This window comes from Suncus etruscus, chromosome 7 (assembly GCF_024139225.1).
Source record: "Suncus etruscus isolate mSunEtr1 chromosome 7, mSunEtr1.pri.cur, whole genome shotgun sequence".
NCBI classification, from domain to species: domain Eukaryota; kingdom Metazoa; phylum Chordata; class Mammalia; order Eulipotyphla; family Soricidae; genus Suncus; species Suncus etruscus.
The window spans coordinates 40,878,556-40,891,775 of record NC_064854.1 but is presented as its reverse complement, the minus strand read 5'-3'; positions in this window follow the sequence as shown (position 1 = coordinate 40,891,775).

The window sequence follows — 13,220 nt, the reverse complement described above, 5'->3', positions numbered from 1 at the left end:
TCATATTTAGTGGCATAGAGTTTCTCAAAGTATTCTCTGAATACCCTTTGAATCTCTGCAGTATCTGTAGTGATCTCCCCCTTCTCATTTCTAATACGCGTTATCAAGTTTCTCTCTTTCTTTTGCTTTGTGAGTTTTGCCAATGGTCTATCAATCTTGTTTATTTTTTCAAAGAACCAACTTCTGCTTTCGTTGATCTTTCGGATTGTTTTTTGGGTTTCCACTTCGTTGATTTCTGCTCTCAGCTTTGTTATTTCCTTCTGTCTCCCTATTTTTGGGTCCTTTTGTTGAGCACTTTCTAGTTCTATTAGCTGTGTCATTAAGCTACTCAGGTAAGCTCCTTCTTCCTTCCTGATGTGTGCTTGCAAAGCTATAAATTTTCCTCTCAGTACTGCTTTTGCTGTGTCCCATAAATTCTGATAGTTTGTGTCTTTATTGTCATTTGTTTCCAGGAACCTTTTGATTTCCTCCTTGATTTCATCTCGGACCCACTGGTTATTGAGTATGAGGCTGTTTAACTTCCAGGTGTTAAATTTTTTCTTCTGTGTCCCTTTGCAGTTCACATCTAACTTCAGAGCCTTGTGGTCAGCAAAGGCAGCCTGCAAAATGTCTATCTTTTTTATTTTATGGAGGTATGTTTTATGTGCCAGCACATGATCTATCCTGGAGAATGATCCATGTACATTGGAAAAGAATGTGTATCCAGGTTTCTGAGGATAGAGTGCCCTATATATATCTACTAGGCCTCTTTCATCCATTTCTTTTTGCAGGTCTAGTATATTTTTGTTGGGTTTCCATTTGGTTGACCTATCAAGTGTTGACAAGCCTGTGTTGAGGTCTCCCACAATTATTGTGTTATTATTGATATCCTTCTTCAGATTTGTCAACAATTGTATTAAATACTTTGCTGGACCCTCATTCGGTGCGTATATGTTTAGGAGAGTGATTTCTTCTTGCTGTACAAATCCCTTGATTAGTACATAATATCCATCTTTGTCCCTTACAATTTTTCTGAGTATAAAGTTTGTGTCATCTGATATTAGTATGGCCACCCCCGCTTTTTTAAGGGTGTTGTTTGCTTGAATGATTTTCCTCCAGCCTTTGATTTTGAGTCTATGTTTATTCTGACTATTCAGGTGTGTTTCTTGTAGACAGCAGAAGGTTGGCTTCAGTTTTTTGATCCATTTCGCCACTCTGTGCCTCTTAACTGGTGCATTTAGTCCATTGACATTGAGAGAAATAATTGTCATGGGATTTATTGCCATCTTTGTGTAGAAGTTTGGTGTGTTTTTTGTTCTGTCTTGTTTTTAGAGTAGATCTTTCAGTTTTTCTTTTAAGGCTGGTTTTGAGTCTGCAAAGATTTTGAGCTGTTGTTTATCTGTGAAGCCGTGTATACATCCGTCAAACCTGAAACTTAGTTTTGCTGGGTGCAATATTCTTGGCGAAGCATTTATTTCATTGAGTTTTGCCACTACGTCCCACCACTGCCTTCTGGCCTTGAGTGTTTCTGGTGACAGGTCTGCTGTAAATTTCAAGGATGCTCCGTGGAATGTAATTTCCCTTTTCGATCTTGCTGCTTGCAGTATTCTATCTCTATCGGTGGGTTTCATCATGGTGACTAGGATGTGTCTTGGGGTGTTTCTACTGGGGTCTTTTTTAGCTGGTACTCTTCGGGCATGCAGGATTTGGTCACATGTTTTCTTTAGCTCTGGTAGTTTCTCTGTGATGATGTTCTTAACCATTGATTCTTCCTGAAGATTTTCTTCTTGGGTCTCTGGAACTCCAATGATTCTGAAGTTGTTTCTGTTGAGCTTATCAAAGACTTCTATTTTCATCTTCTCATATTCTTTGAGTAAATTTTCCATTGTCTGATCATTTGATTTGAGGTTTTTTTCTAATCTCTTCTGCTGTGTAAAGTTGTTATGCATCTCATCTTCTAAAGCACTAATTCTATCCTCAGCTGCTGTTAACCTGTTGGAAAACTCATCCATTATGTTCTTCAATTCGTCTATTGAGTTTTTCAGACCTGTTATCTGATCTGATATTTCAGTTTGGAGTTTTCTGATTTCTGTCTTCATATTCTCTTGATTTTTATTAGTGCTCTGATTTATACTTTCTTTGATATCTGATAGCAACCTCCATATTTCGTCTCTAAACTCCATTTCTGAAAGACTGCTTAGGTAGTTGGTCGTTGTTGGGTCATCAGAGTTTCCATCTTCATTCTCTATGGTTGAAGTTGGTCTGCGTAGTCTCCCCATTGTCTCGCTTACGCTGTGGGTTTTTCTACGTGTTGTGGTGGTACTCATTGGCGAGGTGGAGTGCGCGGCCGCGAAGCGCAGCGGAGCGGCCGCGCTCCGGCCCCCAAACACTCACCTCAGCCGAGGCAAGCCGTCAGGGGATGCCTGGGGAGGCCCCCAAGTGTCTGCCAAGCAAAGAAACCAGCACAATCCACAACTCCAACAGAAAACTCACAGCCCCAGCGAGACACGCCTTGAAGAGATTAATGCTGAATCAGGTCAAAGTTCCCAGGTTGATGCAGGCTGGGGGAGGTCCCAAAATGTCTGCCGGGCCTAGGGGTCCAGCAGTCAGCCTGATCTGCAACTCCGGCCCCCAAACACTCACCTCAGCCGAGGCAAGCCGTCAGGGGATGCCTGGGGAGGCCCCCAAGTGTCTGCCAAGCAAAGAAACCAGCACAATCCACAACTCCAACAGAAAACTCACAGCCCCAGCGAGACACGCCTTGAAGAGATTAATGCTGAATCAGGTCAAAGTTCCCAGGTTGATGCAGGCTGGGGGAGGTCCCAAAATGTCTGCCGGGCCTAGGGGTCCAGCAGTCAGCCTGATCTGCAACTCCGGCCCCCAAACACTCACCTCAGCCGAGGCAAGCCGTCAGGGGATGCCTGGGGAGGCCCCCAAGTGTCTGCCAAGCAAAGAAACCAGCACAATCCACAACTCCAACAGAAAACTCACAGCCCCAGCGAGACACGCCTCAGCCGAGGCAAGCCGTCAGGGGATGCCTGGGGAGGCCCCCAAGTGTCTGCCAAGCAAAGAAACCAGCACAATCCACAACTCCAACAGAAAACTCACAGCCCCAGCGAGACACGCCTTGAAGCGATTGTGTGATTTTCATTCTTTGTTTTGTTAATTGGATGTATCATATTAATTGGTAGATCAATGGATGTATTGTTATTTGATTTGCATGGTTAAACCATCCTTGTATTACTGGAATGAATTCCTCTTAATCATGATGTATAATAACCCTCTCTCTCTCTTTTTAGTTTTTGGGCCACACTGGCAGTTCTCAGGGATACCAGGCTGACTCATAGAACCATATGATGTATAGGGGATTGAAACCAGGTCAGCCACATAAAAGGTAAATTTTTACCTGCTAAACTATCCCTTTGGCCCCACATTGAGCACTTTTATATCTACATTTGTCAAATATGTCATTTTATAGTTTTCTTTTTTCTGTTATGTCTTTGACTAATTTTAGTATGAGGGTAATATAAATATCATAAAATGTGATTGGAAGCATTCCCTCCTATTACTATTTTGAAAAGAGCTTGATAATAGATTTTATATGAAGTTTATTAAAAGTTTGGGAGAATTCACCAGTGAAGATATTTAATCCTGAGATATTGTTCCAGGGGAAAATTTTGTTTCAATTTCAATTTCTTTACTCATAATTGGTCTTTCTAGATTTTCATTCATGAATCAGTCCTGGAAGGTTGTATGACTTTTAAGAATTGTCAAGTTGGTTGACATGTAGGTTTTCATAATAGTGTCTTATGGTCCTTTGTGTTTTTTGTGACATTTGTTGTAACTTTTTCTCTTTTATTATTTTGAGTTTAATTTTTCCTTAATGAGTCTAATTAGAGATTTGTCCATTTTTGTTTTTCTTTTCAAAGAATAAATTATTACTTTATTGATATCTTATATTTGTCTTTAAAATATCTATTTTATTTATTTTACTATTTTTATTGAATGGAGGTAGGGAAAATATTCCAACCAGTGTTCAGTGTGCCTGGTGCCTCCACTCCCAATGATTCTTAAACAGTTTCAGGTGATGCTCAGGTCTGTGTTATCAGAGATCATTAAAGTCACCTCTGAGCTGCTTGTGGACCCCCAGCATGATACCCTTTGGTGACTGGGAACCTTTAGGACCACAGCCAGTGATGCTGAGTTTCAAGTCTGGTTTGGGTATATATCTAACTCTTGAACTATCTTTCTAATCCACTTTTCTCTGATATTTTTTAATCATTTTCTACCTACATTTTACTCGATGTGTCTTTTTCTAATGCTTTTAACTGGCTGTTAAAAGTTAAAAAGTTAGATTACCATATTTTCCGGCGTATAAGACTACTTTTGAAACAAACAAAAAAAGTCAACCGAAAATCAGGGGTCGTCTTATACACTGAGTATATCCCGAAAAATGTTTCAATATGCCACTAAACGAAAATTATCTGAATATTGCCACGAAATGAATTTTCCAACTCGATCCTGCACCAATCACTGCCAGGCTGCTCGGATGCCTCTCTAACTCAGCCAATCCAAGCAGGCTTTTTATGCATGCAAATTAGACAGTGTTCTGGACCCGAATCTACACTGTCAAAAGCCTGCTCAGATTGGCCAGAGTCAGAGAGAACGTCTATTACAGTATAACCTTTGGACCTTTGCTTGTTGTGATTGGCTCACTGTGATACACATTGCTTGTTGTGATTGGCTCACTGTGGTACATATAGTTGCAGCACAGGAACGTTCTGTCTGATACAGCAAATATAGGCCTAAACCTATGTTTTAACTGCAAAATTAGAGGGTCGTCTTATAGGCCTAGTCGTCTTTTCTTTTTTTGGGGGGGTGGGTCACACTCAGTGGTGCTCAGGGTTTACTCCTGGTTCTGTACTCAGAAATTGCTCCTGGCAAGCTCGGGGGACCATATGGGATGCTGGAATTTGAACCAACATTCATCCTGGATTGGCTGCGTGCAAGGCAAACTCTCTACCTTTGTTCTATCTTCCCAGCCCCTCATTTGGCATTATTCTTGTTTCTTTTTTATTGGATTAGGAACCTTTACAAGGATGCTGGAGGCCACTGAGGCCATATTCTATGGTGTTCAGGGGGCCAGGTGGTGATAGTAACTAAACCTGAGATTCTTTGAATGCCAAACATGCACCAGAGCACTTTAAACTATGTCCCTGGCCTGAGAGTAACCTTGCTTCTTGAAGTAGGCTTGTGTTGCTCTAAACATCCCTTTTACTAATGCTTCTAATGCATTCTATATAAAGGTTCTGATAAGATTCTATTTTAATTTTTATTTGTTTCCAGTTATTACTTAAAATTCTCCTGTTTTTTTTTTCTGTAGATCTCATAGGTGTTCAATAACATGTTGTTTAGTGTTCACGTTTATTGTAATTTTTCCCAGTTTATCTTTTGTGGTTAATTCCTTATTTCATAACATTATTATAAAAAAGAGTTTGATAATATTTCAACAACCATAATTTTATTGACTTCTTTTGTATTCCAACATATGGTCGAATAATAAGACTATTTCATGAGCATTAGATAAGATTTTTTCTTCTGTCTTTGGATTAAATGTTCTGTATATATTGGGGTAGGAACAATAGTATAGTGAGCTGGGTGCTTGCCTTGCATATGATTGACCTGGATTCAATTCCAGTCATCCCATATGGATCCCTAACCCAATAGGAGTGATTTTTGAGTGCAGATCCAGGAGTCAGTCCTGAGCAAAAATATATGTAGCCCTAAACCAAACCAAACCCAAACAACAAAAGAATAAATTAGCAGTAAAATATAAAATAAGCATTCTGTATTTATTAATTCCTCTGGTCACTTTATTTTCTTCCAGTTTATTATCTGCCTGGTTGATCTATATAAGTGGGTGTAACAATCTCTAATAATTATTTTTTATAAATATCTCTGTTTAGGTCTTATAATATCTGTTTATGTATTTTGACACATGTGTGTGAATATGTTAATAAGTTTAAGTCTTTTTTGTTGAATTGACCCTTTTGTCTATAGTCAAACTTAATATTTACCATCTTTTGAACTGAAAGCCTATTTTATAATAAAGATATAACTGTTCTACTTTATTTATTTATTTTTGTTACTATTCACATGCAGTATCATTTGCTTTTTTTCCACCTTGAACTAATGTTATCTTTAGAATTAAAGTTTATCGTGTATGGGCCAGTATATGGATTTTGTTTGTCTAATCCACCCAGTTGTTCTGCTGTTTGACTGGTAAATTCAGTTGTATGTTTGTTTGTTTGTTTTCTAAATCTAGGAAGTAAACAAACAAATAAAAAAGAATTGAAGATTAGGATGGGAGATTTGAAGCTGGGAGGTTCTGTCTGGTCTCTGAGTTCCATTTCACAGCTCAAGTTTGTGGAATCCTTAGGACTCAGGAACTCTGTCATTATTTTTCATATTTTCAATTTCCGGGTGATTAAAAGAGTAAAGAGTAAAAATTAATGAACGTGACTAGCCAAGTGCATAAGCAAACAAAGAAGTATAGACAATCTAGCTCAGTCTTAGGAATTAACAATATAATAGTGGTTAGATATTCCAAAACAAACCAGAGGAGACTACAGTGAACATGCAACTCATTTTCTAGGAAACCATAGTTAAATTTAAGATTGTTCATTAAGAAAAAAATGTTAAGAAGTTTTTATAACCTTATACAAATTCTACTTTAAAATTTTTGTTGTTGTTGTTGTTGCTTTTTGGGCTACACCTGGTGATGCTCAGGGGTTACTCCTGTCTATGCGCTTAGAAATCACTCCTGGCTTTGGGGACTACATTGGACGCCGGGAAATTAAATCATGGTCCATCGTAGGTTAGCATGTGCAAGGCAAATGCCCTACCACTCGTGCCACCGCTCTGGCCCCCAAATTCTACTTTGATTTGCCTCCTTGGGGAGGCCATATAGAATCACAAATTATTTGAAAGAAGAGACCTTGGGAAATTCATTCCTTGACTCAGACATTTGCCATGGATGTAATGATTACATCCATGATTACAAACATGATTTAGATTACATCATTTTTTCCTAAACTTTTGTCATGAAACTCTAGTGTTTCACAAGCCATTAACTATTGTTTTTGTTTTTGTTTTTGGGCCACACCCAGTGAGGGGATTACTCCTGGCTACGTGCTCAGAAATGGCTCCTGGCTTAGGGGACCATATGGGACACCTGGGATATCGAACCGTGGTCCGTTCTGGTTAGCTAGTGCAATGCTAGCACCCTACCACTTGCACCACTGCTCCAGCCCCTGCCACTGCTCTGGCCCCAAGGCATTAACTACTGACATGCAAAAAACCTTCTATGACTAAGTTTGGGAAAAGTTTCATACTGTAGCACCCTTTTGAGTGTACCCAGTGCACAGAATATATTAAAGCACTACTTCCAGCATTTTGACATCATCACTCATATAGAATATAATGGCACTTTATTTCTATGACTCACTAGAGAAAGCAGGGAAGGTTTTGCATTTACATACATTTTTATTTATATAATATGATACGCTTTGAAACCTAAGTACAAAGTTTTTCTCCTTAAAGATAATCAGTAATAAAATGTTCTGACTTGCTTCCCAGATTATACCTTTTAACATGAGGTTTTATATTAGAAATTTCTCAGTGATTAAAAGAGTAAAAGAGTGGGGCTAGAGAGATAGCATGGAGGTAAGGCATTTGCCTTGCATGCAGAAGGATGGTGGTTCAAATTCCGGCACCCATATTGTCCCCTGAGCCTGTTAGGAGCAATTTCTGAGTGTAAAGCCAGGAGGAACCCCTGAGCTCTGCCAGATTTGACTCAAAAACGAAAAAAAAAAAAAAGAAAAAAGTAAAGAGTGTCTATATTTAAATGTGTGTATGTGTGTGTCTAATTTAAATGAGTGTATGTGTGTGTGTGTGTGTGTGTGTGTGCATCCATGTGTGCACGCGCATGCTGGGTATCAAACCCAGAAACTCAAACATAGGTAAATGTTCTTCTGCACGACAATGCAAGTGCATTACCTCTGAGCTACATTACTGGCCTCTATATAAATCTTAATTAAGATTTTAATAATGCAGGAACACATATGTGGTGACAAATGGCCAAATAGTATCTTTCATTCTTCAGCTGGCAGGAACTTTCCTTTTACCATTACCAGAATGTATATCATTTGGTCTCTTTAAATTGTACTTTAAGGGTGAAACAGTTACTTAATGTTGCGGCTTATGCTTTTCTTTCATTGAAAAAATATAATATCTTACAATAATGTGAATGGGTTTAGAATGCAATCAAATGTGATCACACTGAGTATTTCTAAATAATAAAGAAGCTTTTCTTTAAGCTTAGGCAAATTTCTCTGTATTAATCTTTAATCTTTTTTTCAAGTTGTTATTGTTGCTAACGCCACCTAGCAGTGCTGGAGGGGGCCCTGTGGTACCTACTGAGAGCAATTGAGGGCTTAAGAATCTGACTTGCAGTGTCAGGGATCAAAGCTCGGGCCTTGCACATTCACAGCTCAACTCTTTATCATCTTAAAGATTCATATATTAGAAGTGATTAATACTACTCGTAAATCACATTAACCCCACTTGCCCAAAGTTAAATTTTTGTTTAACTGATTCATAAACTCTGCCCCCCTTTTTTTTTTCATGCAGTTATTTTCATTTTTATTTAGTTTCTGTTAGGTACTCAAAGGTTTGTGAGTTAAGGGGTCAAGAGATTTGTGTAACAGGTTAACTTCTTACCTTGCACATGATTTTCTTGGGTTTGATCCCAGCATTATATATTTATTACCCAGCACCTCCAGGAGCAATCCCTGAGCATAGAGACAGGAGTGAGCCTGAGCAAAACTAGTGTGTCCGCCTCCCCTACCTCAATTTGCACAGTTAAATAAATCATTTTAAAGCATTGTTAATATTAGCATAATTAACATCATTAATCATTAATTAAATCATTAATTTATTATGTACAATGCACCTGATGCATAATTACTTTTTATATTTCCCCTTCGTTCATGAATTCCTGACATTGTTATTTCCCTGGTTAGCCAAATCACCAATCTCTCTCTCTCTCTCTCTCTCTCTCTCTCTCTCTCTCTCTCTCTCTCTCTCTCTCTCACACACACACACACACACACACAATAGGAGTACAGTGTCAAACCTAATTCATTCCCAGGACGACTATGGTCCCCCTAGCACCTCCAGGAGTGACTGAGGGTAAAGCCATTTAAGCCCTGAGCACCTCCAGGTGTGATTCAAAAGCAAACAAAAAATTGGAAACAGTTGGAATTATCATTATTTGTGCCATTTTTATGGCATTATTGAGTATAAGACATCACCTTGTTCATGTGAAGGTTTCTCTTTGACTCAGACAAAGTATTGCTTGCATCTCTTGATGCTCAGAATGCACTCCCCAACCTTTGTTTCTTCCTGTCACTGCCACTATGCCACCACCACAGTGTAGACTCCTGTAGAATTTCCTCCATCTTTGTTTTGATGCTTTCATTTATCACTTGGAATATTTTATCACATTGGTTTGTCTTGGAATTTTGCAAAACAGATACAGTTCTTCCAAGCCTTTACTTCAGGGAATCTAACCAATGCAATTACTGAACAGAATTACTAGTGTCTGTAGATTAATCAACCTACAATGGAGACAGTTTGACTCAATAATTTGCCTGTGTGCTGTCTGAAATGCTACAATGCACCCTTGAACAGCAATATTTAAAAGTGGTTTCTCTCTATTCCCTTTGCTTCACTGGTCCCAAACATAGGACTGGCAATTTCCATGAATGATTATGCAATTGTTTGAGGCATTTTGGCTTTTAGTTATTGTTTGACTTTTCACCTAACTTCTTGAGTGTGATGAGATAATATTCTGATTGCACTTTAAAGTGATTTACTGCTTATTTTTCACATAAAATAACTTATAAAGTTTTTTTATTTTACTGGTTAAGGTGGATGTTTTAAACTAACTTCCTTACATTGTTTTGCATGGTCCCCTTTTTGTTTTAAAATATTAATTATTAATCAAAACTACAATGAAATACTACCTTGACTATTTTTACTTACCTTGGTAATTACAGTGATAAAAGTATTTTATTTAAAATGTTATGCACAAATTAACATAACAATTTAGTAGAATAAAAGCCTCCTCATAAACTAGCTATACACTAAATCTTTACTTAACATTTTGGCAAGGCTCTTGGAGCTGTAACTTTAAGCACAGTGACATAATAAAATCAGCCTGTCCAGTAATGTTCTTGTTCAATGTCAGCTGAGAATTCTTTTCTTTTCATTAATGCTGTAACAAAATGACATTGAGAAAAATATGCTGCTCAGTAACCGGCTGTATATTTTAACAATAAAAATCCCTATTTTCCTAGCTCACACATATTTTACTAATGTAAAATTCCTCAGTCATTACAGAATCGGCATTACCAAGAAACATGAATCTTATACAGAAAAGATGTTAAGAAAACTTGATATGAGGCAAAAAGAAAATTCAAAGTACAAAAGGACAAGTTTTAATACCAAATGATGTATATGGTTAAAATGTTTATTAATTGAGGTATCATTTATCATAATAATATATATATTTATCTATGTTTTTAAAAAATGCACATCATAATTTGTTTTTTGTTGGTTTGGAGGCCATTTCTGGTAGAGCATAGGGACTACTGGCTGTGGCTCTGGATCCACTCCTGGCAGTGTCATGGGGGTCATATACAATGTCAGGGATCAAACCAGGTCAACCACATGAAGACAAGCACTTTAACCTCTGTACTCTTTTGGCCTTCAAGTACACAACATTATAATAATGTCCATGGGTCCAAGCAGCACTGCATCTTTATCCACATGGCAATGTTGAGCAATCACCAGAGCCAAATCTCATGATAGTCTGGAGGTCCTGTGGTGCCAGGATCAAACCTTGGGGGCTAACCCCTGGAATGTCTTGCCAGGTTCTTAATTTTTAAATTTATTTGGTGTGTGGTGGGTTTGGAGCATACCTGGCATTGTTCAAAGCTTACTCCTGGAGCTCAGGGATTCATGACTGCATTCAAGGGCCCATATGTATAGCCAAGATTAAACTAGAGTCTACTATATTCTACTGTTATTGCCTGCTGTGCTATATCTCTGGCCTTAAAGTATTATATTTATATAGTTGTTTAACCTAACTCCTAAAAATTTCCTCTTTAAAACTGAGACTCATGCTTAATGAAGAATTTTCTCACTTACCCTGTGGCAGCATTGTCAACTACTGTTCCACTTTTGGTCTTTATAGTTTTGACCAGTTTAGGTACCTTGTATAAGTGGAATCATGAAATGTCTGCCTTTTGATGACTGGATTATTGAATTCAACTTTATGTCTTCAAGTTTTCTTCATTTTAAGCATGCCATATTTCTCTCCAATTCATTTTGCATAGTATGTATGTAGAGATATATAGACATACATCACTTAACATTTTGGTAACTACAGACTGAATTGGACTATGATCCCTGAATTGGATTGTGACATTCTATTCTAGGTATAGTAGAATACACTTACTAGGTTTCTGTAATTACACTCAATTATGTTTGCTAACTATGAAATCGTTTGCCGTCTTTGAAATTGTTTCACAATGCATTTCTAAGAATGAGCCCCTTCGGTAAGTGACATGATCGTACCACATTTTGCTATTTATTCACTAAAGGACACATAGGTTCCTTCCATTTGTGACTATTTTGAATAAAATTGTTATGAATGTGGGTAATACAAATATAGCAGATTCTCAAAAGCATTTCATTCAATGTTATTGCACTATAACATTAAGAAGAAAAGTAATTGCCAATGATCTCATAGTTCTCTAATTTCTCAATTTAAAGCATTAAATGAAGTAATATTATTTGAGGACCTTCTTTCATTATGCCATTTCACTTAAGTCTCAGTTTCCAAGACCTATCAATGACCTTAAGTGAGGACTTGTTAAACTTCATGGAGTTTTTGCTTTCAAATCTTTTAGATGTGTACCTAGATGTACAATTACTAGAACAAAGAATAATTCTGGTTGTTTTTTTTTCCTCTTGAGTTTGAAGAACTACTTGGTGATTTCCATAGTGGCTACACCATTTTATGTTACTATCAACAGTGCCTAATAATTCTAATTTCTCTAAGTCCTCATGAATACCTGCTATTTTTTATTTTATTTGTTTGTTTTGGTAGTAGCGCTCTAATAGGTGAAAGTGGTTACTTCTCTAAGCTTTTAATTAATATTACCTAATGAGTTACATTCTTAGTAACAATACTTGTTAGTCATTTGTATATCTTAGGGGAATTGTATATTCAAGTCCTTCATCTATTTTTAATCACTGATAAATACCAAGATAAAGAACAGAAAAAAACAATAGTTTATTTCAAGTTATTCAGTATTCAGAAGTCACAATTCAAATTATGAAGAAATAGGTTGTGATGGTAAGCCCAATTGTATTATATGGCATCTGCAAATAAAATCTCATAGTTCTCTAACTCCTTCAATTTAAAGCACTAATTATCTAAATTCCTTGGTAACTTTGGCTGTATGGCTTATATTTAATAATAACTAGTAAACAAAGCATTTTAATTAATTAAGGTTTGGGGGCTATACAGTTATTGAGTTCTAACTCCTGGCTCTGCACTCAGGAATCATTCCTGCGTACCACATGAGTTGCTGATATCAAACTCTGCAGACTCTGGTATGATAGCAGACTCTGATATGTCTGCTGCATTCAAGGCAAGCATATTACTCACTCACCCATTTTCAAAGGGTTTTTAATGACTATATTTTTACTATACATTTTTAATTTTTACTACATTTACTATATTTTTACTATTTAGTTGACAAATTTATCCCTAGGTAGAGAGTAAAATGTATTATCAAGCCAAGCCTCAGTGGGGGGAGGTGGAGAGAAAGAGAGAGAGAGAGAGAGAGAGAGAGAGAGAGAGAGAGAGAGAGAGAGAGAGAGAGAGAGAATGTCTGTCATAGAGGCTGGCTGTTGGGATGTGAGGATCTGAGGGTAACTGAAAAATGATGGAGAAAAATAATACTGGTAAAGGATGGGTGTTAAAGAATTGTATGACTAACACTCAACTATCAACAACTTTTTAACTCTGTATCTTAGTGATTTGATTAAAATTCTTTTTAAAGAAATACTGCAATAGCACTAAGAAAGGATACAATCATGCAATT